General features: G+C 45.0%; 2 long non-coding RNA genes across 2 annotated transcripts in view; one reads left to right on the top strand and one right to left on the bottom strand.

Annotated features, from left to right (window-relative positions):
* The window catches only part of LOC143807041 (uncharacterized), a 51,539-nt gene extending 44,964 nt beyond the window's left edge, over positions 1 to 6,575 (top strand). The window contains exons 2-3 of the long non-coding RNA XR_013221626.1: positions 3,283 to 3,348; positions 5,490 to 6,575. This is a non-coding gene — a long non-coding RNA (uncharacterized LOC143807041). The remainder of the gene's footprint in view (positions 1 to 3,282; positions 3,349 to 5,489) is intronic.
* LOC143809713 (uncharacterized) overlaps positions 1 to 26,136 on the bottom strand; it is a 484,828-nt gene that overhangs the window by 346,735 nt on the left and 111,957 nt on the right. The gene's annotated exons all lie outside the window — the stretch shown is intronic.

Raw genomic sequence — 26,136 nt, 5'->3', positions numbered from 1 at the left:
CCAGTGACAGCTACTGTGTGGGGAGGCTACAGTCCTTCGGTGGGTCTGGACTGACTAATGTGTGCCAACCAGGCAAGTTGGTGATCCCTGTAAGGCAGCTTTCCCAAGAGAGAGGACTGACAAGGAGTCAGCAGGTGGAGCAGGAGCTCCCGTGAGGTACCTCCACAGACTGTTGGTGCTTGTGATATGAACTGTGTGGTAACCCACGACAACTAGTCAAGGGAGGACCAGCGTGTTTAGTTGCTGCAGCTGTAACGTCGTATGTTGGTGCCTGTTGTGCTCCATGGGCATTAATGAACTGTATGGCGTGCGGTCACCCATGATAACTGGACACAGAGGTTCGACGTGTTTAGTGACCGTGTTTCAAAGCTGTATACTATAATGTGAAGATTGATATACAGACTGTTTGCTTGTTGTTCATATTTCTGTGGTTTATGATGCCATAATAAACCATGTGGACTTTTTAAGTGAATCCTGTGCCAAGCGAGTAATCCCTTACCCGTTAGTGAGTGCAATCTCACATATGGTGCTCGAATGCGGGCAATGGTCCAGGACGCACGTTCAGAGTTGTTTACTGTGGCTTGGCGGGGCCACGAAGATTGTGTCTGGCTGTAACTCGGTGGGGTTACGAAGCTGACAAGCATCTTGCTGTGGATCGGCGGGTCCACGAAGGTGACAAGCGGCTTGCTGTGGATCGGCAGGTCCACAAAGTCTGCTTTAGAACCCCAACCAACGGTTGATCATACCTGGGATAACCAGGCTCTTGAAATTGAAAAGATGTTGGTACAACGTACAAAACTGTGGTGGAATTTTGTCTTTTTGGAAAAATATATTTCCCGTAAACTCATCCCGCATGGTCTGCGAGTTCGTGCCATTCCTGCATTTCCCGTAGATTATGAAGTTTTTGTCACACACTGGGAGGAGACGTGTAGTAATTGTTCTTTTACACTCATGCAGCTGTTGGTGGACCTGGACACCAAGAAAATCAACAACTTTGATGTGGCTATAGATGAGGCTCAGAAAAATGTAAGAGGCAGTTGCCCACCTGACAAATTGGCTAATTTTGAATTGCAAATTGAGAAAAACCTTGACCTATGTGTCAAGAAGATCCATGAAACGCAGGGTATTAAACTGCAAAGAGATGTCAAAGATTTCACCACTAAAAGTGTATATCATTGGAGGAAACCTAATACAAAGAATCTGAGGACATCCCGGGCCCATTCAATCAATTCATTATCTAATATGAGTGATTCTTCTGAATGGTCTACTTCATCAATGACAACCAGATCTGGTTCTCGATCTAATCGTATGAAAGGGTATGTGCACACGTCCAGATTTCTTGCAGAAATTTCCTGAAGAAAACCGGAAATTTTCTGCAAGAAATCCGCATTTTTTTTTTGTGTTTTTTTTCCGCTTTTTTCGCGTTTTTTTAGCATTCTGCAAGCATAATTAGCTTGCAGAATGCTAAAGTTTTCCAAGCGATCTGTAGCATCGCTTGGAAAACTGACTGACAGGTTGGTCACACTTGTCAAACATAGCGTTTGACAAGTGTGACCATCTTTTTACTATAGATGCAGCCTATGCAGCATCTATAGTAAAAGATAGAATGTTTAAAAATAATAAAAAAAAATGGTTATACTCACCTGCAGGCGTCCGTTCCTATAGATGCCGGTGTGGTTCAGGACCTTCCATGACGTCGCGGTCACGTGACCGGTCTCGACCAATCACAAGATAGTGACGTCATCACAGGTCCTTCACCGCACACCAGCTATAGAAACCGAAGCGGCAGCATGCACCTGAGAGGCGGGAATACATCGAAGGTGAGTATATGACTATTTTTTATTTTAATTCTTTTTTTTTTACCAATTATACGGTGCCCAGTCCGTGGAGGAGAGTCTCCTCTCCTCCACCTTGGGTACCAACCGCACATAATCTGCTTACTTCCCGCATGGTGTGCACAGCCCCGTGCGGGATGTAAGCAGATCAATGCACTCCTAGGTGTGCGGAATCCCCTGCAATTCCGCATTTTAATGAACATGTTGGTTTTTTTTCCGCGATGCGATTTTTTCGCGGAAAAAAAGGCTACATTTGCACAAAAAATGCGGAATACACTGAAAATAATGGGAGGTATATGTTAGCGTTTTTTTCGCATTTTTATCACGTTTTTATAGCGAAAAAACGCGAAAAAAACGCGAAAAATACTGAACATGTGCACATGGCCAAAGATGTGAATTTTCACCCATATAGATGAACACAGCATAGATCACCAGATAATAAGAATAACAAGGTAATTAACTTAAGTACACATGTGCTTACTGAAAGTGATTTCTCTTTGCTTAAGGTACCGTTACACTAAACGACTTACCAACGATCACGACCAGCAATACGACCTGGCCGTGATCATTGGTAAGTCGTTGTGTGGTTGCTGGGGAGCTGTCACACAGACAGCTCTCTCCAGAGACCAACGATCAGGGGAACGACTTCAGCATCATTGAAACTGTCTTCAACGATGCCGAAGTCCCCCTGCAGCACCCTGTTAACCAGGGTAAACATTGGGTTACTAAGTGCAGGGCCGCGCTTATTTACTCACATTCTGATGTCTGTCACGTCCCCCGGCATCCACAGGGTTAACTTCTTTCGGCAGGAGCACTGGTAATGCACGCGCTGCTGTCGAGAGCTTCCCTGCACTGAATGTGTCAGCGCCGGCAGTAACAGCGGTGACGTCACCGCTGTGCTCTGCTTTACGGCCGGCGCTGACACAGTCAACCCTGTGGACGCCGGGGGACGTGACAAACATCAGAATGTGAGTATGTACTGTTTTTTTTTTAAGTTTTACAACGGTAACCAGGGTAAATATCGGGTTACTAAGTGTGGCCCTGCACTTAGTAACCCGATATTTACCCTGGTTACAAGTGAACACATCGCTGGATTGGCGTCACACACGCCGATCCAGCGATGACAGCGGGGGTTCAGCGACCAAAAAATGGTCCTGATCATTCCCATCGACCAACGATCTCCCAGCAGGGGCCGGATCGTTGGTCGCTGTCACACATAATGAGATCGTTAGCGGGATCGTTGCTTACGTCACCAAAAGCGTGACGTTGCAACGATATCATTAACGATATCATTATGTGTGACTCAGCCTTTAGTAAAGGATTGTCCTTTTCACCTAAATCTAATTTTGACACCTTTTCTGCGATCAAGGACCTTCACCTTTTTGCCAGGTCACTTCTATTTAAAAGATATTTTTTGATCCTCATCTACATACCTTGTTTCCAACAGAGGAAGAACAACTGACCCTCCAGGACTTGGAAGATCTCTATGCTGAACAACAATTAGGTGAAGGAGGTAAGATTCCTCCTTCCATCAGGAGTAAATCCAAAAAGTTCCCCCCTTTTGCCTCCTGCCCTAGCATAGATCTCTTTGGTCGGGTTGTCTCTGAGCATTTCCTTTGTATTCCTCGGGGGGTTGTCCGTGACAACCTGAACAGAGATGAGCATGGTAGATTGGACGTCCTGCGGGCTCTCCCAGATGTAGTGCTGAAGCCATCTGATAAAGGTGGTAACATCGTAATCTGGCCAACGGCCCTATATGAAAAAGAAGCTTTTAGACAATTGAATAACAAAGCTTGCTATAAACGGCTGACATTTAATCCGCTATCATCATTTAATGTGCAACTTTTGAAAATTCTGAATGATGCAGTTACTGATGGTACCATCACTAAGGAGCTGGCTTCGGCACTACAAGTACAGGAACCTATGGTATCTACCATGTACCTGCTACCTAAAATACATAAAAGTGTGGATAGCCCCCCGGGACGTCCAATCATTTCTGGGCCAGGGAACTTTTTGGAGAACATCAATCGCTGGATTGACTCTAAACTAAAACCCCTGGTGGAGAGTCTTCCTTCTTTCCTGCTTGACACGGGTGAGTTTCTGAAGAGGGTGGATGGTCTCCACATAGATCATGACATGCTGATGGTTACTGGAGACATAGAATCACTGTATACCAGCATTAAACACAGCGACGGCCTGTCAGCAACCAAGTATTACTTGGAAATGTCTAATCTACCTCGGGGGATCATCCACCTGATTCTCGTGCTCCTCGAGTTCTCTCTAACCCACAACTTCTTCACGTTTAAGAGGTCCTTCTACCTGCAGCTCCAGGGCACCGCAATGGGTGCTTCTTTTGTGCCGGCATACGCAAACTTGTTCCTGGGGCTGTGGGAGAAGGACCTCGCCCTGTCAGATCAGTCGTCGATGGACCGCATCCCCATTTGGATGCGGTACATCGATGACATATTTTTGATCTGGCAGGGAAATTCTGAGTTATTGCAGAAATTTGTGGAGTCACTAAACAGAAATGACCAAAATATCTTTGTCACTTATCATAGTGACAGAGATAGGATAGATTTTTTGGATGTGACAATATGGAGGGATGAGAATGATGTACTTCAAACCACTATATACAGGAAGGAAATGTCCACCAACAGACTTCTTCACGCTTCGTCTGCTCATCCTAAACACATGATTAATTCTGTTCCAATCGGACGATTCCTTCGTTTACGAAGGATTTGTTCCAATGATGCAGACTTCGAGCTGAAAGCTAGAGATCTGTGTGAGAGGTTTCACAAGCGTGGGTATGGGAGACGTAGTATTAAGTGGGCTTATCATAGAGCTAAATATTCTACCAGACATTCGTTACTCTATGCCCGTGATGGTCGTGACATCTCCTCTAATAAAATATGTTTTATTACCAACTACCATGCCCAATTTTCACGCATGAAAGACTGCCTCCAAAAAGCATGGCCTATTTTACGAACAGATTCCATTCTCAAGCAGATCCTCCTGGAAAAACCAAGTGTGACTATTCGACGCTCTAAAAATCTAAGGGATTACCTTGTTAGAAGCCATTATCAGGGTGGCCCAAGACAGAACTTTATTGATGGCGTGGGTCCGAGGTGTGGGTGCGTTCCTTGTGGCCGATGTGTCGCCTGTCCTAATGTAGATCGCACGGACACATTTACTAATTCTTCTAGATCATTGACATACACTATTAGGAAACATATCACATGTACCACCAGAAATGTGATTTATTTTGCCATGTGTCCGTGCGACCTCATCTACATAGGACTAACTACACGCCAACTCAAAGTGCATGTACGTGAGCACGTTTTGGGAATTGAGGTGGCCGTCGGCCATGTGGATGCGTCCACGCTTCGTACGTTACCTCGCCATTTTAAGCTATATCACGACTGTGATAGTTCTGTACTTAGGGTTAGGGGGATAGATACAGTTGATCCGGGAATTCGTGGAGGGAAAATTAGTTCCAGACTGGCTCAGCAAGAGACCAGATGGATTTGGACTTTAGATATTGTCCACCCTAAAGGACTAAATGAGAACATTAGTTTTGTACCATTTTTATAAAATACTGTTGGCATAGCACATGTGTTTTTATGTTGTATATTTATTTGTGTTTTTTATTTCTAGTCCCATTAAATGTTCCCTTCACGATGAAATACCTTATTTGTTATGGCCGTGCATGGACGCTGCTTTCTATATGGACTTCCATTCATCTATGTATGCCGTATTATCCTTACAACCATGGATGCGGGATTTGAACATCATACAACTCTTTGGCTGACCATTCTGATTGTTTTGATACAATTTATTGTATATGTTATTTATATACACTGTGTAATGTGTATTTTTAATTGGTTCACTGGTCTTATTTATTATATTCTCAATACTATGATTGTGATATGTAATTATATGTAGACTTATGGGTGTGTACTTTATTAACTTTTATTATTTGGTTATCTATACATTACTAGCCTTATCTATGATTGTTATTCACACGTAACATCTTTTGAGTGCCATTGTTGTATTACCATGTTAGATTTCGCATTCATTTGTTGCCATGTTCGCCTGGTCACAGCATGCATGAGCTTCATGGTCCCAGCTCTCTCGTCGGCTTGCGGCGTCTCAATGTGTTCTTGTGGTGGTCATGTGCTATGACATCACTCGACACATGACTCCATCGTCGCCGAGCGTCCTGCTGCCATGGCGACGCATGTGTCACAGGAAGTGACGGCAATGCCGCAGGAAGTCCTGTATTGGTCGGCTGTATTCAGCACGGACCGCTACAACAATATGCCGCTTTACGGCTTTGGCCATCTGTTCATTAACAAATTGCGATCTGATTGGAGCTTGGGGCTTTTTAATCCTGTGCACTTTCCCTTCCCTTCTCACCCCTTGAGAAAGGCTACATCGCGTAAACGCGCGTTGGGGAGGACGCTCATGGACATATCCCTGGCTAAATACGGGTAACATTTTCTATTTATGTAGCTACTTATTGTTTTCCCTCTAATTATATGCTGGGTGTCATACATTATAGGCTGGGTGGCAATTGTGCAATATATGTATGTATTTATACTTACCCGGCAAATGACACATTATATGTCCTTGTGGGCGATCATTGTTTCAGGCATGTGCTAGTGGGTGTACCCCTTCCTCTTTCCTTGTTGTCATCTATACCTGTTTTTCAATAAATTTATTATGGATTATTCAAACTATACTTGGGAGTTTATGGTCGTGGTTTTTTCATGTCATGCACTAGTTTTGCGACTATTTCCGTAATGATGTCCTTGGAAATATTTACCACAGTACATTCATATTTTAAATCTTGTCAATTGAGTTTCTGTGACTTTCCTTTGTCCTCATGAGGTGTGTTGACTTTAGAGTCTTGTGGAGTGTAGCCGCGGTTGCAGCATGAGGTTCCGCAGCAGCCGGAGCTGCAGTGGCAGCAGCAGCGGTTTGTGATCAGCAGCCGGAGGTGCCGGTTGTATGTGACTGCAGCAGGAGCGTGGCAGTACCAGCAGGAGCTGGTGAAGTGACATATGAAAAAAAAAATTCCCAGGTCATGCAGACTCTTAAAGGGCCAGTGCAAGCCCAGGGACATAGTGTGTGTACTGTGCGAACTGGTGCTTAAGAGTACCGTGGGAGTCCACGAGGTGTACCCCAGGGAAGGGGTGGTGTCCCTAAAAGGGTTGGTGTCCATAACAGTGGGTGGTAACCCAAACAGGGATGGTTGCCCAAAAGGGGGCAGAGTCCCAAATGGGGGCGGTAACCCAAACAGGGGTAGTAGCCCAAAAAGGGGAGGAATCCCAAAAGGGGGCTGTAACCCGAACAGGGGTGGTGTCAAAAAATGGAGCACTTGCCCAAAAGGGGGCAGAGCCAAAAAAAGAGGTGGCAATTAGTGAGGAGTCATGACTGTGTCCTTTTTGGCTGGATGGAGAGTGTGTGCGAGGGTTGTTAGACCTGGGGAGGGAAGCGTCTTTGCTGAGGACCCTTCCAGGAAGTTCTGTGTCACCTGGGACAAAGGCGAAAGTAAGTGGCACAGGAGGGGACACTAAAGGTCTACAGGTAGCCACTCTCTACATTATCACAGCTGATGTTTCCACATACTATGAGGTGGCTGTAGTCCCCAACTTGCCGTGTCCTATGGTAATAGGACAAGATTTGGAAGCACTGTGGGACTGGTGGAAAAAGGGTGAAGTGTTTGTGGAAATTATGTGCATTGGAGGTAGTAATGTTGAGAATGCGTCCCCTAGAGTTGACAGTCCTAAGGTCGGCATGACCAAGGAAAATGGTGAACGGGCCCAACTTAGTGACACAACATGGCAGAAATACCTCCCAAGACTGATGGGTCAGACGTCGGGTTGACCAGTGGGGAGGGAGCGTCTGCCCAACTTACAGACATGTCACGTGATGTTTACCCCAAGATGACTTTAAGTGACATGGTTAATAAAGCCTTTGAAGCTGACACCCACTTAGAGTGTGACTTGGGGGTTCGCCATACTGTGGGGTATGACACAGAATACGAGGGTGACCGTGACTCTGAGGAAGTAGGGGAGTACAGAAAAGAAGAGCCCCACAAGAAGGGCAAATCCTTTGGTCGCTGGAGACGTAAAGGGTGCAAAGAGGTGGTACCAGTTGCACCTTGTGAAGAAGGGGAGGAGGCCACCAAAGGAGTGGGGCCTGAAGTGGATACCCGGTTGAAGCAAGAGGAGCTTCGGAGACAGGTTGCTGAGTGCCGCGTGGGTGCCTTGGAGAAAGAAGTGGCAGAGCTCAGAGTTCACCTGTCAAAGTGGCAAATTGTGACCAAGGCCCTAAAGGAAGACATGGAAGTGCTCAGAGAAGCACTAAAAGGCCCTCTACATGAGAAAGAGGTGGTGGTCGCAGACTTACCGTGCCAGTACCAGAGTGGTAGCGAGGTGAAGCTGCTAATGCCCATCTTGACCAGGGGTCTGGAAGAGGGCAGAGCTGAAGAAGAGTGTGCGCTAAGAGCGGAACAAGACGGTCACCCGGTGGTGGCAGAGATCTTGATGAAAAAGGCCATGGCCAAGCAGGAGCCGTCTGTCCTTGAAGAGAGTGAGACCTCGCTTTTCAAGAGCATAATAGAAGTACCCGAAGACATGCAAGAAGTGTGTGCCAGTAAGGGTGTGCATAAGGCCTTTAGAAAGGCAAAAGAGGCATGTAGTGTGCACTGGGCTCCTGAGACTCAGCAATTGGTCATACTGTCGACTAAGGAAGTCACAGTGAAGCAGGTGGCTGTCCTGAGGGATATGCACCTACACTGCCTCCATACAAAACAGAGGATCATTTTAAAGAATAATGAAGCCATTCGACATTTGGAGCGTGAAAGGAAAGCTCAAAGTCAGCTGGGCTTAGTGGAAGACAGTCCAAGTACCCAAAGTTCTGGTGGCGAAAGTCATGGGAGACTTGGGAGAGTGATGCAGGAGATGGTGGATAAATCCGCTGTGAAGAGACTGAGGATACCTGCTGATGACGAGGTCCAGGTCATGGGTGAAGATGGTATGGTTCCATTCCTTGTTGTCGGATCCAGAGAGAGTCTTGAGAATATCCGCATGCTCCTGGAATATCGCATGGCATACCTAAGGGAGGTAGAGCAGTTGAGACTTGAGAGACTGCAAGTTAATTAACAGCTGCCAGAAAGGCGAAGAAGATGGCGGCCACTTTCGACCTGAAATGTGGACAAACAAAGGGGTGGAAGTACCCAGCCTGAAGGAAGAGTTAGAGGCAGTGACTCCTCAGTTAGCTCAGTGTTGAGTGGCCTAGGTGGGAGACCTTGTAGCAAACATGTTGACAAAGAGTCAGTCCAGACAGGTCATATGGGTGCAAGGGGATTGCGACGCCAGGTTGACCATGATGCCAACACCCGACTGAGAGGACCCTCTTGACTAGTAGGGCAAGGTGACTTGGGTACCCAGTCTCAAGGACCCTGGGTTAAGACAAATGTTCAACCCCACAGGTGTGAACAGAGGGGGGATATGTGATGCAGTGACCCCTGTAACAGGTAGGGGGCACTGCATGGTCTCCCCAGTATACGCACGGAGGCGTATTGAGGCTGTGAGAGTGCATGGCAGTTGCATGCATGGATGTGATGATGTGACAAAGTCCGGCATTGTGGTGAATGGCTGGTGTGTCGCAGAGGAGGAGACTCTGCGCTGCCAGCCTGAAGCGATGTGGTGTTCTGGGACCTCTAGTCCTACAAGTATAGTGCTGTATGCTTATAATGGGAGGTTGGCAGGGCTAGTTATGTGAGATGGGTGGGAAAAACTAGCCACACACACCCACACTCCCACCTAGGGGAGTGGTTACACATAGATAATGTGACCAGGGTGTGGGTCACATGGGTGCTGTGAGGTTCCTGTATGGTACAGGTGCAAGGTCCTGAAAGAAACCTCTGTGTTGGGCGTGCTAGCCCTGAAGAGCACGTGGTGGGACTTTGCTACTGGTGGCCTGGGTATTGGACAGTCCCAGCCGGGGATGGACGTCCTGAATAGTACCCGGACTGGCCACCTGTGTGATCCTGGGTGTTGGGAGGTCCTGGGAGTAGGACCGGATCCCTGAATAGCACAAGGTGAGGACAGGGATTTGCAGAGCCAGTGACAGCTACTGTGTGGGGAAGCTACAGTCCTTCGGTGGGTCTGGACTGACTGATGTGTGCGGACCAGGCAAGTTGGTGATCCCTGTGAGACAGCTTTCCCAAGAGAGAGGACTGACAAGGAGTCAGCAGGTGGAGCAGGAGCTCCCGTGAGGTACCTCCACAGAATAATTCCAAACAACGTAGATACTCCAGCTCCAACAAGATGGATAAAAAATGTTTTTCTTTATTAATCCAACATCGTATTAAAAAGGAAAATCCTTGCAAATGGTAGACCAGACAGGTGATTGTAAAAGTTACGGCAACGCGTTTCGACCACTAAAGGTCTTACTCATGCCTTACTCATGTATTTGTGTGACCTCCACAGAGTGTTGGTGCTTGTGATATGAACTGTGTGGTAACATACAGCAACTGGTCAATGGAGGACCAGCTTGTTTAGTTGCTGCAACCGTAATGTCGTATGTTGGTGCCTGTTGTGCTCCATGGGCATTAATGAACTGTATGGCGTGCGGTCACCCACGATAACTGGACACAGAGGTTCAGCGTGTTTAGTGATGCTTTTCAAAGCCATATACTATAATGTGAAGATTGATGTACAGACTGTTTGCTTGTGGTTCATATTTCTGTGGTTTATGATACCATAATAAACCATGTGGACTTTTTAGTGAATCCTGTGCCAAGCGAGTAATCCCCTACCCATTAGTGAGTGCAATCTCACAATGTTATTATGTTATCAGTACCAACATTATTCATAAATACTTATCGTATTAGATTATCTAGAAATATAATATAAAAAAACACAATAATTGAGCTTGGTTTAAGTTGGTTTACATGCAGCACATAAACGCCTGTTCACATTGGCCATAAAGCATACAAAACTTTCAAGAAGCAAAATGACCAAAACCCTGCTGTAACTAAATAAGTTAAAAGCAAAAGTGCATTTAAATAACACAGAGTTCTTAGTAATACTGTTTTTGATCAAAAATAGCATAAAAACCATCCCACTGTCAACAAGGTGACCCTGATTGGGACGGTCCTACACTGTCTAAGGCTGGTTTCACATTTGCGGTTGTGTCCGCAGCGTTTGTACCGCATATATCCGCATGCGTTGTGTATTCCTGTACTTAACATTAGGGACGCATGCGTTTTTGTTTGTTCGCGTTTTGCCGCGTTTGACGACGCATGTTTCATCGTTTCATCGTTTGCGGCTTGGCGCAGAAATGCAACATGTAGTAATTTTTAGAGGCGTCAATTTGCCGCCTGGAAACGCTTGCGGTCGGTTGCACAAGGCTTGCGACAAAAAAACGCATTGCTGTCTATATGAATGCATGCGTTTACAAGCACATGCATTTGGTTGCGTTCATGAATGCATGCGTTCCACAAGAGAAAAACATGTCTAGACACTGATAAGCCACCCCCCACATACAAGGTGATAAAGGGAGGGTGTGGACAGTTGCAGGTCACTTCTCAGCAGACAGCCAAGCAGAGCAGACGGACCACAGCGGACAGCCAAGCAGAGCATACAGACCACAGCACCTTTGAGAAAACAAACCTCTGAACAATGTGAGTATATCCTAGCCAATGCCTTTATTTTCCATTTTCTTTCTCTATATGTCCTAATTTATGCCATTTCTTTCTTTCTACATGCATCAGAATGTCTTCTTCGGATTCTTCTCATGAGGAGTTTCTTCCTGGGCCGTCTGAAGTCGAGCATGTCAGTGAGGTGAGTACTTGCCTCGTCAGATTGGTAAGTATTCACAGTCACATCTACACATGTGACAATTTGAATTTTTCTTTTTTTTAGAGCTCTTCTTCTACTGCGGCAGAGACAGGACAGGAGCAGTGGAGTCAAGGTCCGGTGGAAAGACGGCAGCGGGTACGTATACAAGGCTGACTGTTTACTGTATCCTCAGTGTAATATTCTTGAATCTTCCTTTCTTTCCATTCGTATTTCTTTACTTTTTTCTTCTGGAATCCTTTTGTATGTTGACTTTCCTATTCATGCCATTTCTCAGCATCTTTTTTCTTTCTTTTCCTTATGTTAATTGAGCAAACTTTAACCCCTTCACCCCAAAGCCTGTTTTCACCTAAGTGACACGGCCAATTTTTACAATTCTGACCACTGTCACTTTATGAGGTCATAACTCTGAAACGCTTCAACGGATCCTGGTGATTCTGAGAATGTTTTCTCGTGACATATTGTACTTTATGATAGTGGTAAAACTTCTTCGATATGACTTGCATTTATTTGTGAAAAAAACAGAAATTTGTCGATAATTATGAAAATTTAGCAATTTTCTAATTTTTTGTTTTTATGCCCTTAAATTAGAGAGTTATATCACATAATATAGTTAATAAACAACATTTCCCACATGTCTGCTTTACATCAGCACAATTTTGGAAACATAATTTTTTTTTGTTAGGGAGTTATAAGGGTTAAAAGTTGACCAGCGATTTCTCATTTTTGCAACAAAATTTGCAAAACCATTTTTTTACGGACCACCTCACACTCGAAGTGACTTTGAGGGGTCTATATGACAGAAAATGCCCAAAAGTGACACCATTCTAAAAACTGCCCCCCTCAAGGTACTCAAAACCACATTCAAAAAGTTTATTAACCCTTCAGGTGCTTCACAGGAATTTTTGGAATGTTTAAAAAAAATTGAATTTTTACTTCAGATCCAATTTGTTTTATTTTACCAAGGGTAACAGGAGAAATTGGACCAAAAAAGTTGTTGTACAATTTGTCCTGAGTACGCCGATACCCCACATGTTGGGGTAAACCATTGATTGGGAACATGGCAGAGCTCGGAAGGGAAGGAGCGCCATTTGACTTTTCAAAGCAAAATTGGCTGGAATTGAGATCGGAACCCATGTCGTGTTTGGAGAGCCCCTGATGTGCCTAAACAGTGGAAACCCCCACAAGTGACACCATTTTGGAAAGTAGACCCTCTAAGGAACTATTCTAGATGTGTGGTGAGCACTTTGAACCTCCAAGTGCTTCACAGAAGTTTATAATGTAGAGCCGTAAAAAAAAAAATAATATTAATTTTCACAAAAAATGATTTTCTGCCCCAAATTTTTTATTTTCCCAAGGGTAGCAGGATAAATTGGACCCCAAAAGTTGTTGTGCAATTTGTCCTGAGTACGCTGATACTTCATATATGGGGATAAACCACTGTTTGGGCGCATGGCAGAGCTCGGAAGGGAAGGAGCGCCATTTGACTTTTCAATGCAAAATTGGCTGGAATTGAGATCGGAACCCATGTCGTGTTTGGAGAGCCCCTGACGTGCCTAAACAGTGGAAACCCCCACAAGTGACACCATTTTGGAAAGAAGACCCCCTAAGGAACTTATCTAGATGTGTGGTGAGCACTTTTAACCCCCAGTTGTTTCACTAAAGTTTAGAATGTAGCGCTGTGAAAATTAAAAAATCATTTTTTCTTTCCACAAAATGATGTTTTAGCCCGCAATTTTTTTTCCCCCAAGGGTAACAGGAGAAATTGGACCACAAAAGTTATTGTCCAATTTGTCCTGAGTACGTTGATACCCCATACATTGGGGGGAACCACTGTTTGGGCGCACGGCAGAGCTCGGAAGGGAAGGAGCGCCGTTTGAAATGCAGACTTAGATGGATTGGTCTGCAGGTGTCATGTTGCATTTGCAGAGCCCCTGATGTACCTAAACAGTAGAAATCCCCCACAAGTGACCCCATATTGGAAACTAGACCCCCCACGGAACTTATATAGATGTGTTATGAGAACTTTGAACCAACAAGTTTTTTTACTACAGTTTATCACGCAGAGCCGTGAAAATAAAAAATATTTTTTTTCCACGAAAATTATATTTTAGCCCCCACGTTTTTATTTTCCCAAGGGTAACAGGAGAAATTGGACAACAAAAGTTGTTGTCCAATTTGTCCTGAGTACGCTGATACCCCATATATGGGGGGAACCACTGTTTGTGCGCACGGCAGAGCTCGGAAGGGAAGGAGCGCCGTTTGAAATGCAGACTTAGATTGATTGGTCTGCAGGTGTCATGTTGCATTTGCAGAGCCCCTGATGTACCTAAACAGTAGAAACCCCCCACAAGTGACCCCATATTGGAAACTAGACCCCCCTCGGAACTTATCTAGATGTGTTGTGAGAACTTTGAACCCCCAAGTGCTTCACTACAGTTTATAACGCAGAGCCGCGAAAATAAAAAATATATTTTTTTCCACGAAAATTATATTTTAGCCCCCATGTTTTTATTTTCCCAAGGGTAAGGCTGGTTTCACACTTGCATTTTTATCTGCATGCATTTAAAAAAAAAACGCATATGTAAAAAAACGCATGTAAACGCGATAAAACGCATGCGTTTTTTAGACGCATGCGTTTTTATAGAAAAACACAAGAAAACAAGAAAAAATCAAAAAACTCCAACTCTACCCCTAACCCTACCCCTAACCCTACCCCTACCCCTAACCCTACCCCTAACCCTAACCTGAAATACGTGGCACTGAAATACGTTTATATACGTATATACGTATATAAGTGCCACGATATTTCAGTGGCCACGTATATAAGTGCCACGATATTTCAGTGGCCACGTATTTAAGTGCCACGTATATAAGTGCCACGTATATAAGTGCCACGTATATAAGTGCCACGTATTTCACGTAAATGCCATGATATTTCAGTGCCACGTATTTCACTGAAATATCGTGGCACTTAAATACGTGGCACTGAAATATCGTGGCACTGAAAAACGTGGCACTGAAAGACGTGGCACTGAAATACGTGGCACTGAAATATCGTGGCACTGAAATACGTGGCACTGAAATACATGGCACTGAGACACGTGGCACTGAAATACGTGGCACTGAAATACGTGGCGCTATGACTGTCAGAAAATGTTCATTAAATGGTTAGGGGTGAGTTTAGGGGTAGGGTTAGGGTTAGGGTTTGGATCCCTTTATCACCTTGATGGTGGTGGGTGACTTTTCAGTGTGTGTTCTGGTTTTTTTCTATAAAAACGCATGCGTTTTTAACGCAAACAAACGCGTTGAGATCGGACGCCATGTCGCATTTGGAGAGCCCCTGATGTGCCTAAACAGTGAAAACTCCCCAATTCTAACTGAAACCCTAACCCCAACCCTAACCCCAGCCCTAACCCCAACCTTAACCCTAGCCCTAACCCTAGTCCTAATCCTAGCGCTACTTTCACACTAGCGTTTTTTTGCATACGTCGCAATGCGTCGTTTTGGCGAAAAAACGCATCCTGCAAAGTCATCTGCAGGATGTGTTCTTTCCCCATAGACTAACATTAGCGACGTATTGACACACGTCGCAAGCATCGTGCGATGGTTGCATCGTGTTGTGGTGGACCGCCGGCAGTAAAAAACGTTACATGTAACTTTTTTTGTGCCGACGGTCCACCATTTCCGACCGCGCATGCGCGGCTGGAACTCCGCTCCCATCTCCCCGCACCTCACAATGGGGTAGCGGATGCGTGGAAAAACAGCATCCGCTGCCCCCGTTGTGCGGCGCTTGCACAGTATGCGTCGGTATGTCGGGCCGACGCAGCGCGACGGCCCCGTACCGACGCTAGTGTGAAAGTAGCCTAACGGGAAAATGGAAATAAATATATTTTTTTAAATTTTATTATTTTTCCCTAACTAAGGGGGTGATGAAGGGGGATTTGATTTACTTTTGTAGCGTTTTTTGGGCGGATTTTTATGGTTGGCAGCCATCACACACTAAAAGACGCTTTTTATTGCAAAAAATAGTTTTTGCATCACCACATTTTGAGAGCTATATTTTTTCCATATTTTGGTCCACAGAGTCATGTGAGATCTTGTTTTTTGCAGGACGAGTTGACATTTTTACTGGTACCATTTTCGGGTACATGACATTTTTTGATCGCTTTTTATTCTGAGTTTTGTGAGGCGGAATGAACAAAAGCCAGCAATTCCTGAAATTCTTTTAGGGGGGGTGTTTATACCGTTCTGCATTTGGTAAAAAGGATAAAGCAGTTTTATTCTTCAGGTCAGTACGATTACAGCGATACCTCATTTATGTAATTTTTTTATGTTTTGGCGCTTTTACACAATAAAAACTATTTTATATAAAAAAATAATTGTTTTTGCATCACTTTATTCTGAGGACTATAACTTTTTTATTTTTCTGCTGATGATGTTGTATAGTGGCTTTTTTTTTGCGGGACAAGATGACGTTTTCAGCGGTACCATGGTTATTTATATCCGTCTTTTTGATCCCGTGTTATTCCACTTTTTGTTTGGCGGTATGAGAATAAAGCGTTGTTTTTTGCCTCGTTTTTTTTATTTTTTTTTTACGGTGTTCACTGAAGGGGTTAACTAGTGATATAGTTTTATAGGTGGGGTCGTTACGGAGGCGGCGATATTAAATATGTGTACTTTTATTGTGTGATTTTTTTTTATTTAGATAAAGAAATGTATTTATGGGAATATTTTTTTTTTTTCTTTATTTAGGAATTTTTTTTTTTTATTTTATTTTTACACATGTGGAAAATTTTTTTTTTTACTTTTTTACTTTGTCCCAGGGGGGGGACATCACAGATCGGTGATCTGACAGTGTGCACAGCACTCTGTCAGATCACCGATGTGACAGGCACATTGCAGACGCTTGCCGGCGCCTGCTATGAGGAATTCTCAGCAGACGCCGGCAAGCAGGGTCATCTCATGACCCGGAAGGAGTCCCGTGGCCATCTTGGATCCGGGGACTCCTTCCAGGTCACCGGAGCAGCGCGATCTCATCGCGTTGCTCCGGTGGGAGAGCGCAGGGAGCCCCCGTCCCTGCACGATCCCCCTCTATGCTGCTGTCACTATTGACAGCGGCATCAGAGGGGTTAAATGCCCGCGATCGGCGACAGCGCTGATCGTGGGCATTGCTGCGGGGTGTCAGCTGTCATATACAGCTGACACCCGCACCCGATCACCACGGCGCTCAGCGCGAGACCGCGGTGATCGGGGCGCCATACTAGTACTGCGGCTGTCAGTAATGCAGTGCCGGCAGCGCAGTACTAGTACGGCGCATGTCGCGAAGGGGTTAATGACTTTATTTAATTTTTAGGTTTCACAATGGGAGGATGATCTTATTGAGAATGACCTCCTCATCTCTCTGGTCCAGGAGCGAGTCCCGTTGTGGGACACCCGGGATTCACTGCACTGAAACAACGTCATGATCCGGCGCTTATGGAATGAGGTGGACAAAGAGATGTGGGATGGCTGGGACAATGCCCCGACACGGGTCCGAAATGCATTTGGTAACTATTGCACTGCAGTGTGAAGCAGCAGAGACCTTGGCCGTGCTCACTCGACTGTGTGTGATGAAAGAAACTCTCAGGAGTTTCTGTCATCACAGATAGTTGTGTGAGCATGGCCAAAAGTCCTTTTTTTGACCACAATTTTTTTTTTTTAAAGTGGCCAAAGTCAAAACACATTGGCGTTCGATGAAGGACCGCTTCAACAAGGACCTGCATCAAGAGAGCCGTGTTCCCAGTGGTTCAGAAGCAAGGATCAGAAGATACAAATACCATCGAGTTCTGGCATTTTTAAGACCGGTCCTTGCCCAGAGAACGTAAGTATTTATCACGTGCATTAGGTTGTATTGTCACTCATGCCCGAGTTTTTGCACTTGAGCTCGGTTTTACAAGAAGCAATCAAGGCTTTGGGTGACTGAATGGATGTTTCACATAGCCTCTTGAATGCACGTATCCAGGAGGTCAGCAAAAGCCTTGATCAAGTGAAAGCCGACCTCCAGAGGCCAGCACATCATTTTTTTAACCAAATTGAGCAGGGCATGTCGGAACACCTTACTCCTGATCTCCAGCTGAGTGTTATGCAGGCCTGCAATGCTGCTTACGTGCAGGCTATGCAGCAGAGTCGGTATTTCCAGCATACAGTGGCGGCGTATCCACCTGTGCCTTCACTGTCACGATTGACCTCATTGCCAACCTCTGCTGCATCCCACTGCATGGCCACCTCAATTCCTTCCACAGCCGGACACCACTACAGCACCACCACCATGCCGAGTGCAGTTGGACATCCCACCGCCACCACCATGACAACCGCTGCTCTTGCTTGGACCTCCTCCACTGACACCACAATGCAGCAGGACCCTGGCATGGCCTTCCGTACCACCACCACCACAATGCAGCAGGACCCTGGCATGGCCTTCCGTACCGCCACCACCACGATGCAGCAGGACCCTGGCATGGCCTTCCGTACCACCACCACCACGATGCAGCAGGACCCTGGCATGGCCTTCCGCTCTACAAGCGCTATGGACTCTGGCATGGCTGCACGCTCTACAAGCACTATGGACTCTGACATGGCTGCACGCTCTATGAGCACTATGGACTCTGGCATGGCTGCACGCTCTACAAGCACTATGGACTCTGGCATGGCTGCACGCTCTACGAGCACTATGGACTCTGGCATGGCTGCACGATCTATGAGCACTATGGACTCTGACACAGTGCAGCCGGACCCTGACAGGTCACACACCACCACACCACGCCATATGAGCCCACCAAGACCTCCCACAACCAGGCAAACCAAAAAAACACACACAAAAAAAACAGAGGACTCTTAGCATTTTTCCCCTTTCACCTCCCAATGTGTCTGTAATGTCAGGTTTGTCTCACCCTTCCAGTGCGTCTCAAGCCTCTCATGTGTCAAGCCCCATCCCCGAACTACCAGACCCCAGTAGTTTCATTGCCTCTTCTCCTGCCACCTCTGCGTCGTCCACGGTTAGCCAGGCCTCAGTGCTTCACACTCCACGTTTACATCACTCTACCCCAAGTCGGCGCAGTAAATAAATTTTTTGGTTGTTAAAAAATAAAAAAAATTTGATTTGCCACAATTATGTTTGGTTTATTGTGTCTTCTGCCGCCGACAACACACACCGTGCGCCAACTAAGAAACTTCGCCACACACTTACTTTTTGGGCCACATCATATCTCCAGTAGTTATAAAAAAAAAGACTGCAGCTTTGTGTGTCTTTAGTATACAGATATGAGGTGGGCCCAAAAATATTAGATGTATTATCTCTATAATCTCTTCTTGTCTGTGACTAGTGTGGCAGTCTGAAGAGAAAATGGAGGAAATACAGTGCGGAACTCTACTGAACAGGTCAGGTGTCAAAAAACTCATTAGTTAGGACACCTGACCTGGTGAGTAGAGAACTGCCTTGTATAACCACCATTTTCTCTTCTTTGTACATAATCTATTACACACAAATTGAAGGGACAATGGTGGTCACACACTGCATATCTATGCTCACCTGCACAGGTGTCAGAAATAGTGAATTCATGAGGCTGTTATATGTGCATCATGAATTCATTATTTCTGACACCTGACTTGATGAGTATAGATCTCTTTAGTGTGACAGTCATTGTCTCTTCAGTCTGTGTCCAATGGATACAGCAGAACAGAGTCAGGACGCAATGACGTCAACAAGCTTACCAATAAAGCAACATGGCTGCCATAACATTAGCAGTATGTGGCCAGTGTTTTATATCAGTATTTGTAAGCCAAAACAAGGAGTGGAACAATTAGAGGTAAATTATGATATTAACATAATAACTAGCACCTCTGCCTTTATCACCCACTCCTGGTTTTGGATTACAAATACTGATATTAAATACAGACCAAATACTGCCAGTTTTAGGACAGCCTTGGTCTGTAGAGGAAAAACATAGGAGACACGGTCAACACAACCAAAACTAAAGTTTATTAATGAGGAATATTATTTTCATATCAGAAAATTACTGGTACAGATCTAATTACAACAGGACATTTACACAACATTGTCCTGCCATGACACACGTCCAATATCTGAATCAAAAAAGGCAGCAAATTGGTCCCGCATGTGACCAATTGCTGCAGTTGACCGCAGCGGGTGATGCTGGAAATCGGGCAGTGGGTGTGCAACTGGTTCATCCAGTTCAATGTTGGGTTGCTCCTTAGCCATTATATAATTGTGCAGAACCACACAGGCTTTGACCACCTCGTCGACTGTTTCCACTTTTAGATTTATGGCTGATGCAAGAATGCGCCATTTAGCGACCAGAATGCCAAAGGTACACTCTACTGTTCTTCGGGCCCTGGTCAGTCTGTAGTTAAAGATCCTTCTAGTGTGGTTCAAGTCCCGACTAGAATAGGGCTTCAGTAGGTTTTCACACATCTGAAAGGCCTCATCCCCAACCATAACAAATGGCATCGGTGGACCTTGAGTGTTGGGGAGAGGTTGTGGCGGGGGAAAATAATTTTTTCCATACACACGGCGGCCCATATCCGAGTTCTTGAAAGTCTGGGAATCGTTGCCACGGCCAAAAGCTCCAATGTCCACGGCGATGAAGCGACAGTTCGCATCGGCTATTGCCATGAGCACAACAGAAAAATATTTTTTATAGTTGAAATGCTCCGATCCTGTTCTGGCAGGTTTGATAATGCGGATGTGCTTTCCATCCACCGCTCCTAAACAGTTGGGGAAATCACACACACTCCAGAATTTTTCCGCAATTTCAAGCCACATGTCCAAGGTGTAAAGGGGTATAAACTCATCCCGGAGTACATTCCACAACTATTCTGGACAGGGTGGATATTCCAAGCCGGTATTAGAAGTGGAAGGATGATAAACTCTCTCCGGTTGCCAGAAATCTGTAAGAAAAACAAACCCAAAAAACATTGCAATCTATTCTATTTATGGTGTGGCTACGCTAAAGAAAGAAAGGAAAATACCCAAAACATACATGTCAGAAAACATAAAATTTCGACTGTCATTGGTTTAGATTTGGAACGTACCTTAATGTAACCAGCAGACGTTCCTCCGGTGGAATCGCTCTACAGAGCTGGGTGTCCTGTCGCCGTATGGCTCCTTGGACACGAGCAAGCAAATCCCGGAAGGAGTCTTGCGACATCCTTGTGTATTCCAGGAATTTCTCCCGGTTGGCATTAAGCTCGGCATACAGCATGTGATAGGCTCCACGGCTCTCACGTAGTTCGATAATGGAGTGTCTCCAAAAACACCTACGTTGTCTCCTTCTCCATCTTTCGCGATTTCTGTCTTGCTCCCAAGCAAAAGCACAGGCTAGAAACAGCTTGATGCTTAAATCCAGGTTGCAATAAAAGCTCTCCATGCAAAGATCCATCATGACACAGGATACAGTAGCAAACTGTTAAGATTTCAGTAGCCCTAGGGTCTATATATAGAAATCCCATAATACACGCCCTCTGTAGTCCCATTGGCGGTGTCTGGTTATCTTGATTTTTCTCTTGTGAAATTTCTCATCATGTGCACCAAAAACGCAAACGCAGGAAAAAATGCATATAAACGCGTACAAACGCGGTGTTTTTTTAATCGCATGCGATACTGCATGCGTCTAAAAAACGCCACGTTTGTATGCGTTTATATGCGTTTTTTCCACCACTTGCGGATGCGTTTTAAACGCTGCGGATTTAAACGCAAATGTGAAACTAGCCTAATATTAAAAACCTTACCATGTGTCAAAGTTGACCTCAGTGTGTGAATAAAGGCAGACAGATGGATCGGGTCCTGACCTGTGGACACCAGTCTGCGCGCATGTCCAGCCTCCCGGCTTGTGATTGGTTGACCGCGATGCAACCAATCACAAGCCGGGACGTCACGGTAGGCTGGACAAGCGCGCATTTTAAAATGCGCGCATGTCCAGCCTCCCGGCTTGTGATTGGTTGACCGCGACGCAACCAATCACAAGCCGGGACGTCACGGGAGGCTGAACAAGCGCGCATTTTAAAATACGCGCGTGTCCAGCCTCCCGTGACGTCACGGCTTGTGATTGGTTGCGTCGCCCATGTGACTGCGACGCAACCAATCACAAAGCCGGGACGTAATTTTAAAATCCTTAAGGACCTGAAATTACGTCACGGCTTGCTGTGATTGGTTGCGTCGCCCATGTGACTGCGACGCAACCAATCACAAAGCCGGGACTTCACGTAAGGAAAGAAAAGCGCGAATTTTAAGCAAACAACGCTGCCGGTTCCCTCGGAGAGGTGAGTATAGCAATATTTTTTATTTTAATTCTTTCTTTTACACATTAATATGGTTCCCAGGGCCTGAAGGAGAGTTTCCTCTCCTTCAGACCCTGGGAACCATCAGGAATACCGTCCGATACTTGAGTCCCATTGACTTGTATTGGTATCGGTATCGGATTGGATCCGATACTTTGCCGGTATCGGCCGATACTTTCCGATACCGATACTTTCAAGTATCGGACGGTATCGCTCAACACTAGTGATCAGTGCAAGTAGGAGAGAATGATGAGAGTTACATTCAACTGATAACAGCAAGAGCATGTGGCGGCTGACGGGAGTATTCATCAGCCGCCACCTGTACTATAAATATACACAGGTTCCCCTGTATTTTTGATAACCAACCAGGACTAAAATACTTTATTCTGGCTGTGTCTTTATTTGCCATACAACTGGAGGATTAATAAAGGATAGGTGTCTTATAGATCTCTCTCCATTAATAACCCATGGGCTTGATGTCACCAGACAATACAAAGGTGACACCAATCCCACAAATATTACCCCACTTGCTACCACTACAGGGCAAGTGGGAAGAGCTGGGCAAAGCACCAGTGCATCTAATAGATGTGCCTTTTCTGGGTGGTTGCAGGCTGCTATTTTCAAGCTAAGGGGGTCAATATCCATGGCCCCTTACCAGCCTAAGAATACCAGCCCCCAGCTGTCTGCTTTAGCTTGGCTGGTTGTCAAAAATAGGGGGGACCACACCCTTTTTTTAAAAATATTTAAATAATTAAAAAATATGGCATGGGGACCCCTCTATTGTTGATAACCATCCTTGCTAACGCTGACAGCTGAGGGTTGCAGCTGTCAGTTTTGTCTGGCTGGTTATCAAAAATACAAGGGAACCCACACCATTTTTTAAATTATTCTAATTTATAGTGCAGTTTGCGGCTGATAAATTCTCCCATCAGCCGCCATCTGTTCTCACTGTTATTAGCTGCAGCAAGTGTAGGCTGATTGGAGTAATAGTCCCATTAGCCACCACATGCTGTCGCTGTTATCAGTTGAATATAACTCTCTTCATTTTCCCCTGCTCCTGCTCTCACCAATGGCAGAGCAGAGGAGAATGATGTGAGTGGTCTTCTGCACCCGGAATCGGGAAACAACGCTAACTGTACCGCTGATTCTTAGCCGCTAGTATGTGTGACACTGATGCCGCACACAGTTGCCATAAGTATGCCACAAGCATTACACACACGGGGACATGGACACTGATAATTCCAGTGCTGGTTTTTCCGAAACAGGAAATATCAGGACTTGTAAAACAGACCTAAGATGATCACAAAGATGAGGAGTCTAAATAGTAGAAAAAAGAAAGGGGCTGACAGCACTCACTCAAAGGGGCGCACGTTCCATATCCAGGGAACCATCCTGGATCCTCCAAATAGTGCAAAAAAAGTAGATGAACAGCGCTCCAACCAGGTGTATTGGTATCAAAAAATAGTTTATTCCGCCATAAAACAGCAACGTTTCGACCAAAATCTGGTCTTTATCAAGCATACACAAAGGTACAAGATGTCAGCTTAAATAGTGTGGATACCACGCAGGACACCAATCACTATCCAATCATAGATTACAATATAAATACAGTGCATAGAGATCGATTTACATGCCTTTTTTAGAAGGTTGAGATTAGCATCTTATTTTTCTGACAAACCTGTTGGTACGCATATGACATCAGAGAAGTCGACACATGGTTTCTCTTTACGGGAGGTGGGGTTATATAAGAAAAGTGATTTCCAACCACCTAATGGTGACCACTTTGTGGAATCTTATATTGAACTCATACAAAGAGATATTAACAAATTAAAAGATATGTTTAAACCCCCGGAGAATCATAACATGACTTTGGCGGATAGGAAGGTTTTGAGGTCATTAGCTGATAATACCTTGTTGACCATCAAACAGGCCGACAAGGTTGGGGAGGTGGTCATCATGGACAGTGTCAAATATAGAGCAGAGGTATTAAGACAATTGGGAGACCATGAGGTCTATGAGAAGCTTCCTTGTAATCCTACAACTCATTTCCATAAGGAATTACAACTTGTGGTCAGTGACTCCCTGGCCATGGGACTCATTGACCACAAGTTGTCTGAGTACTTGACAGTGGATGCAGCGGTTGTACCAGTACTATCTGTGCTACCTAAAATTCATAAGGACTTGTTCAACCCCCCCGGGAGATCGATTGTATCCGGGAGGGGCTCCCTGTTTAACAAAACTTCTATCTTTTTGGATCGGGTATTATGGACTTATGCTGTGTCGGCAAGATCATACATTCGTGACACGAATGATTTTTTTAATAAATTGGATGATGTATTAGTGACTGAAGCCACCATTTTGGTGTCATTCGATGTTGTATCATTATACACATCGATTGAGCATGACAAAGGTCTTGAAGCTGTATCATGTGCGCTATCGGGCTCTGATGTGGCCCCGTAGTGTGCACGGCTTGTCCTCACGCTGCTGGAACTCATCCTCAGAAGGAATTATTTTCTTTTTGGGGATGAGTTATATTTGTAGCTAAGAGGTACCGCCATGGGGTCCAATGTGGCCCCCACTTATGCCGACATCTACATGGCGGTATTCGAGGACAGGTTCGTGTACAGTTCCATCTTCTGGTGCCACGTCAGAGCCTGATGGCACTACATTGATGATATTTTTCTCATTTGGGATGGTACCTTAGCAGAATTGGACGAGTTCCATAGATGCCTCAATGAGGTGTATTTGGAGTTACAATTTACTTTAACACATTCTACCACTCGACTCCAGTTTTTAGATACGCTGGTTTACAAGGATGGTGATAAGCTGAAGACTGACATCTTTGTAAAGGACACTGACAGGAATGGTTTATTGTTATTTGACAGCAACCATCCACACAAGATGTTGAACTCCTTACCATGGAGTCAACTACTGAGGCTTCGGAGAATAGTGTCGGATGACACTATAGTTGACCAAAGACTGGAGGAAATGTGTCTTAAATTTAGAACTAGAGGGTATCCTAAAAAGGAGTTAGGTAGATTTAATTTGAAGGCCCAGAGTCTATCACGGGATTCTATTCATAAAAAGATTTCTTCGAAACGCTCTTCTGAGCGTATCCCATTTGTGTCAACATATAATTCGGCTAGTGGGCAAGTTGATAGGATCCTAAGGAGACATTGGTCAGGTTTACGGCGGGGTCTACCATCAATCCCAGTGTTTGATAATTTCCCCATAATGTCATATAGAAGGGGGCGTAATCTGGGCGATAGCTTGGTAAAGTCTGATATTGGGTCATCAAAAATTTTGGTTCAGCAGACTCTGAACGCACCCCGTAATGGGAATTTTCCATGCCTGGGTTGTGCTAGCTGCAATAATATGCTCAGGGGAGATTTCTTCCATCATCCCCATACGGGTAAAAAAATCTTTCTAAAAGAACGATATACTTGTACCTCGAGTTTTGTCGTGTACATGATCACGTGCCCGTGTGGTTTGGTATACGTGGGGGAGACCACGATGGAAGTAAGGGCCAGAATTAGCAAACACAAGAGCACTATTCGGACAGGACTCATTGACTTGCCAATTCTGAAACATTTTGCGGATAATAAACATTCAGTTAACCAGCTACGCTTTAGGGTAATTGATAGTGTCCCAGAATTAAGAAGAGGAGGGGATAGGTTATTGCTCAGAAAAAAGGAGATGAGATGGATATATACATTGGGGTCATTACAGCCCAGGGGTCTTAATTTGGACTTTAACCTGCAGGTATGCATCCCCAAATAATCTTATCCCCCTCTTGGCTATGATGTAGTCATCAGTGTTTTTGTTTTTAAGATGTTTTGTTTTCTTTTATTTTTGTTTTAATATGTGTGTTTTACATGTGGTTTTATTCTCTTCCAGATATAGGTAATTTATATGGCAGTTGGTGGAGATTCTGTGAATGTATCACTAAGGCTACGTTCACATTAGCGTTAAGCTAATGTGCGTCGGGTTTGCGTCGGCGACGCAGCGGCGACGCATGCGTCATGCGCCCCTATACTTAACATGGGGGACGCATGCGTTTTTTTTTGTTGCGTTGTGCGACACATGCGTCT

Source organism: Ranitomeya variabilis, chromosome 2, assembly GCF_051348905.1.
Source record: "Ranitomeya variabilis isolate aRanVar5 chromosome 2, aRanVar5.hap1, whole genome shotgun sequence".
NCBI classification, from domain to species: Eukaryota; Metazoa; Chordata; class Amphibia; order Anura; family Dendrobatidae; genus Ranitomeya; species Ranitomeya variabilis.
This window is presented reverse-complemented; position numbering and strand designations above follow the sequence as displayed.